Source organism: Chiloscyllium punctatum, chromosome 45 (assembly GCF_047496795.1).
Source record: "Chiloscyllium punctatum isolate Juve2018m chromosome 45, sChiPun1.3, whole genome shotgun sequence".
NCBI classification, from domain to species: Eukaryota; Metazoa; Chordata; class Chondrichthyes; order Orectolobiformes; family Hemiscylliidae; genus Chiloscyllium; species Chiloscyllium punctatum.
Genome location: NC_092783.1, coordinates 35,863,245 through 35,870,092, shown reverse-complemented (window position 1 = coordinate 35,870,092; position 6,848 = coordinate 35,863,245).

Genomic DNA, 6,848 nt, shown 5'->3' with positions numbered 1-6,848 from the left:
CAAACCCATTTACAAATTTTGCAAAATTTGCACTTGAGAATCTTTGGCAAATTCACATTTTTTAGCCAGGTGGATAACCACAGTGACTTTACATCATCAGACAGTTTGATCAAGTGGTATAATGTTCTTCCAAGGTTTGACTGAACACAACCATGTCACTGATGCAAACCACACAGTTATATGGTCTCTCAATTACTTTACTCGTTCATGAGTGGAACTTTGTTGGTGCATTTTTCATTCAAAATGCATGTCATTGCATTAATAACAGGTAATATCTTCTGGTGTTTTACTATTCTAACTTCATTTCCATTTATTAAATCACTCTTTATTTCGACTTAGTGTAAGGGGACTGACTTGTTACATCCATGTATACCAATTAATTGGTTTTCCTTCACAAACTTCTCTGGAAGATAAATGTATCACTAATCACAATCAGAGACTCATTTACTCTAGCGCCTCTCAATGTTTTTATTGGTTTACTTCTTTAATTTCATGTAGAAGAAAATACTTCTACTTTTGAGCCAAAACATTCAAAACATCTTGTGATCTAGCCTTTCTGCTACAAACTCACTTTGGTAGCACGTTAGAAATCAAGTCCTACTATTCAGACATTTGTCACAAAGGCTGAACATTTTTAAAAATACATAAAGTTCCCCAACTTACCTGACTTTCAGACTGAGGTTGATCGAAAGCATAGATCAGGTTTCTATACTTAACAAGAATTTGATTAGCTGTAGTTAGCTTCTAGCTATAGGTAAACAGATATAAAGCACTATGTATAATAAAGATTATAATCCTCTTATAAATGCCCACTCACATAGACATACTGACAGGATAAAATAGGTTTTGGACAGATGGGGAAAATATTGGAGAGACAATTCAGTAGTCTTTGATTCTGTGGCTGAGATTATCTTTTTGATTCTTTTGCCAGCCAGCATGCTGCTTCAATCTGCTGCTCCAGATACTTTCACTGCTTGGGTAAGAAACACAACATACCTGGTTCACTCAAAAAGTATAGCAGAAGGATTCACATTTTTGGATCATAGGAATCTCTTCTGAGGTTGAAATGATCTGAACAGGAAGGATGGATTGCAACTGAATTAGAAGGGGATTAACATACTGGCAGGGAGATTTGCTAGAGCTGCTTGAAGGATTTAAACTAGTAACGTGGGTAGGAATGTATGGTGTTTGGATGGCGATGGACCGAGGGAGATGGTGAGGAAAGAGATCAATCTGAGGCTGGTACAGTTGAGAAAAGAAGCGAGTCAAGCAGTCAGGGCAGGCAGGGACAAGCAGAAAACAAGGTAGGACCGATAAATTGAACTGCATTTATTTCAAAGCAAGAGGCCTGACAGGTAAGGCAGAAGAACTCACTGTATGGTTAGGAACATGGGCCTGGGATATCATAGCAATTACAGAAACATGGCTCAGGGATGGACAGGACTGGCAGCTTAACGTTCCAGGATACAAATATACAGGAAGGATGGAAAGGGAGGCATGAGAGGAGAGAGTGTGTCATTTTTGATAAGGGATAGCATTACAGCTATACTTAGGGAGGTCATTCCCAGAAATACATTGAGGCAACTTATTTGGGTGGAACTGAGAAATAAAGGGATGATCACCTTATTGGGATTGTATTACCGATCCCCTAATCGTCAGCAGGAAATAAATTTGTAAGATTTCAGTTATCTGTAAGAATAATAGGGTGGTTATGGTAGAGGATTTTAACTTTCCAAACAGACTGGGAGTTCCATAGTGTTAAGGGTTTAGACAGAGAGGAATTTGTTACGTGTGTACAAGCAAACTTCTGATTCAGTATGTGGATGTACCTACTCGAGTTGCAAAACTCTAAAAAGGAGGAAGGCTCGTTTTGATGGCATGAGGCAAGAACTTTCAAAAGCTGACTGGGTACAGATGTTTGCAGGTAAAGGGATGGCTAAGAAATGAAAGCCTTCAAAAATGAGATGAGAGTCCAGAGAAAGTATATTCATATCAGGGTGAAAGGAAAGCCTGATTGGTATAGGGAATGCTGGACGAGTAGAGAAGTTGAGGCTATGGTTAAGAAATAGAAGGAAGCATATGTCAGATATAGACAGGATAGATTGAGTGAATCCTTAGAAGAGTACTTAGGGTGTAGGGGAAGATATAGATTAGATTAGATTAGATTAGATTACTTACAGTGTGGAAACAGGCCCTTCAGCCCAACAAGTCCACACCGCCCCGCCGAAGCGCAACCCACCCATACCCCTACATCTACCCCTTACCTAACACTACGGGCAATTTAACATGGCCAATTCACCTAACCTGCACATCTTTGGACTGTGGGAGGAAACCGGAGCACCCGGAGGAAACCCACGCAGACACGGGGAGAACGTGCAAACTCCACACAGTCAGTCGCCTGAGGCGGGAATTGAACCCGGGTCTCTGGCGCTGTGAGGCAGCAGTGCTAACCTATAAAAGAGACCTAAGAGGCAACTTTTTCACGCAGAGGGTGGTTCGTGTGTGGAATGCACTGCCAGAGGAAGTGGTGGAGGCTAGTACAACTGCAACATTTAAAAGGCATCAGGATGGGTATATGAATAGGAAGGGTTTGGAGAGATATGGGCCTGATGCTGACAGATGGAACTAGATTGGGTTGGGATATCTGGTCGGCATGGATGGGTTGGACCGAAGGGTCTGTTTCCGTGTTGTATATCTCTATGACTGTGACTCTGACTGTAAAGGCAGTGGGAGTATACTTAAGAAGGAAATCAGGAGGGCAAAAAAGGGACACGAGATATCTTGGGCAAATAGGGTGAAGAAGAATCCATAGGGTTTTCACAAATACCTTTAAGGACAAAAGGGTAACCAGGGAGAGAATAGGTCCCTCAAAGATCAGCAAGGCAGCCTTTGTGTGGAACCGCAGGAGATGAGGGAGATACTAAATGAGTATTTTGCATTAATGTTTACTTTGGAAAAAGACATGGAATGTGGGGAAATAGATGGTGACATGTTGAAAAATGTCCATATTATAGAGGAGGAAGAGCTGGGTGTCTTGAAATACAAAGTTGAAAAATCCCCAGGGCCTGATCAGGTGTTCCTTAGAACTCTGTGGGAAGCTAGGGGAGTGATTGGTGGGCCCCTTGTTGAGATATTTGTATCAATAGTCACAGGTGAGGGGCCAGAAGACTGGAGAGTTGGCAAACGTGGTACCACTATTTAAGAAAGTGGTAAGGACAAGCCAGGGAACTAGAGACCGGTGAGCCTGATGTCGGTGGTGGGCAGATTGTTGGAGGGAAATCCTGAAGGATAGGAATTACATGCATTTGGAAAGGCAAGGTCTGATTAGAGATAGTCAACATGGCTCTCTGCATGGGAAATCATATCTCACGAACATGATTGAACTTTTTGAAGAAGTAACAAAGAGGATTGATGAGGGCAGAGAAGTGGACGCGATCTATACGGATTTCAGTAAGGTGTTTGACAAGGTTTCCCATGGGAGACTGGTTAGTAAAGTTAGATCTCATGGAATACAGGTAAACTAGTCACTTGGATACAGAACTGGCTTGAAGGTAGAAGACAGAGGGTGGTGGTGGAGGGTTGCTCTTCAGACTGGAGGCCTGTGACCAGTGGAGTGCCACAAGGATTGGTGATAGGTCCACAGTTTTCGTCATTTATGTAAAATGATTTGGATATGAACGCAGGAGGTATAGTTAGTAAGTTTGCAAATAATACCAAACTTGGAGGTGTCATGGACAGCGAAGGAGGTTACCTCAGAGTACAACAGGATCTTGATTAGTTATGCTAATGAGTTGAGGAGTGGTAGATGGAATTTAATTTCGATAAATGCAAGGTGTTGTATTTTGGGAAAGCAAATTTTAGCAGTACTTAATGGTTAGGTCCTAGGAAGTATTGCTGAACAGAGACCTTGGAGTGCAGGTACATTGTTCCTTGAAAGTAGAGTCACAGGTAGATAGGATAGTGAAGGCAACATTTGGTATGCTTTCCTTTATCGGTCAGCGTATTGTGTACAGGAGTTGGGAGGTCATGTTGTGGCTGTAAAGGACATTGGTTAGGACACTTGAAATATTGCATGCAATTCTGGTCTCTTTCCTATTAGAAGGATGTTGAGAAACGTGAAATGATTCAAAGAATATTTAAAAGGACGTTGCCAGGGTTGGAGGATTTTACCTATAGGGAGAGGTTGAACAGGTTGGCAGAGGGGCAACCTCAGAGAGGTTTATAAAATCATGAGGGGCATGGATAGGATAAACAGACAAGGTCTTTTCCCTGGGGTAGAGGAGTGCAGAACTAAAGGGCATAGGTTTAGGGTGAAAGGGGAAAGATATAAGAAATCTAAGGGGCAACTTTTTCATGCAGAGAGCGATGAGTGTATGGAATGACCTGCCAGAAGGTGCGGTGAAGGCTGGTACAATTGCGACATTTGAAAGACATCTGGATGGGTATATGAATAGGAAAGGTTTAGAAGGATATAGGCTGGGTGCTGGCAAGTGGGACTAGATTGGGTTGGGATATCTGGTCAGCATGGACGAGTTGGACCGAAGGATCTGTTTCTGTGCTGTACACTATGACTATGACAGATTAGTCCGAATGCAGAGCTGTGAGGTGATGCATTTTGGTAGGCAAAGCATGGTAGGACAATATAAAATAAGCACAATTCAAAAGTGCAAAGTACCTAAGTATATTTGTGCACAGATCATTGCAAGTGGCAGGACAGGTAGAAAGAGCAGTAAGCAAAACATACAGAATTCTCAGCTTTATTAATCCAGGCAGAATGTACAAGATCAAGGAGGTGATATTGAACTTGTTTAAGACATGTTAAACTTCAGCTGGAGTACAGGGTATCAGAGAATCACATCATAAATAGGATATGAATAAATTGGAGAAAGTGTAGTGGTTCACAAGAACGGTTCAAGGTATGAGGCATTCTAGTTATGAAGATAATTGAAAAAGTTGGGAATGTTCTCCTTGGAGAGAAGACTAAGCGATTTAAAGGGGTTTTCAAAATCACGAGTGAGATAGGTAGAGTAGAAAAGGAAAGCCATCCCTGCTCTTAAAACAAAGAAGCCATAGATGTAAAGTGATCTTCCAAAGCAACAAAGGAAAAATGAGGAAAGACATTTTCATTCTTTCAGTAGCATGAATGGGTATGAAGTTCACTGCTTAGAAGTGAGGTAGAGGCAGGTTCAATTCAAGGATGAGAGGAAAGTGGATGGTTATTTGGATGAAAATAATATGCAAGTGTACAGCAGAAAAGCAGAAGATTAGCTTTAGGTAATGACTATTATTCTGAATTTTGTATTTGCTTATTTTTCTAATTTATTACTTCTTTTATTTTAAAAATAAATTCGGCAATAGCCAATCTTCTAATTCTTTTTTCTAGAATTTATGCTCAATCAGTACCTAGGTACCTTTGTACCTCAGCAGAACACCATCAGCAGCAACTTGTAAACTTCTCATTGTACCCATGAGAGTTTCTGTGGCAATAAAGCCAATTCAATGTTCATTTAACCAACTAGTGCAGGCACAAGGGGAAAAATTGCTTCCTTCTGCACTGTAACACTCCTGTGATTCTAAATTGAAGAGGAGTTTTAGTGCCAATAAACTTTAAACAAATGCCAAGTCCTGAGGTGTGCTAGTGCTGTGGTGGGAATTTAACGTAATTTAGTTTAGTTAATTAATTTGGCAGGGGATAAGATACAGATTGAAGCGACACTTGTGGATAGCACACAGACAAATGCTGAGAGCAGCCACAGCATAAGATATTAATTAGTCACAACCAGAATACGTGTGCAGTTCTGGTCACCACAGTAAGAAAGAATGCGATAGTGGGATGCAAAGGAAATTAACTAGGATGTTGCCTGGGCTAGAGCATATCAGCTAAGAGAGACTATATGGGACGGAGAAGTTTTCTTCAAGCAGAGGTGGCACCTAATTGAGGTGCACAAAATTGAGGGCATAAACGAGTTAGATAGGATTAAACATTTCCCCTTTGTAGAGAGATCAATACTTTATATATATGATCTGGTTAAAGGGCAGGAGGTTTAGAGAAGATTTAAGGAAGAATTTTTCATCTAGAGGGTTATGGATATCTGGAACTCGCTGTCTGAAAGAGAGAGAGAGAGGCAGGAACCAACACAACATTGAAGATGTATTTTGATGATCTCCTGAAGTGCCATAGCATTCAAGACTACTGGCTAACTGTTGGAAAATGAAACCAAGTAGATAGGTGCTTGATGACTGGCATCAATAAGATGCTGTAAAACTCCAAGATTCTAACATAAGAAATAGGAGTAAGCCATTCTGCCTCTCAAGCCTGACATGCCATTCAACAAGTCCCAGAACTCAACTCTTTTGTGCAAGCTCACCATAGCACTCAACTCCCAAAATATTTCAAAAATCTACCTCTATCATTTTAAATACTTTCTAGCGTCCAAAGCTCTGAAGTAGAGAATTCCAGACATTCATAGCCCTCCAGACATTCCTTTATATTTCAATTTTAAATTGGTCTCTTATACTGTAACTATGTCCTCTAGTTCAAGACTATCAACATCTTGTCAACATGTACTGTCAAGCTCCCTCAGAAACTTGTTTTGAGAAGATTCTCATTCTTCTGAATTGAGATGAATAAAGGCCTTACCTGTTTTGCCAAGTCAACTCCTTCATCCCAGCAATCAGCCCAGTTCATCTCTTTTGAACCATCTCCAAAGCGACTGCATCCTTCCTGATGTTTTGGGATTAAAAACTGTATACTACTATAGTTACAGCTACACCAACACGCCTACAGTTGTAACAAAATTTACCTATTTTTAAAATCCAACCCCAAATAACAAAGGCCAAAATTTTAT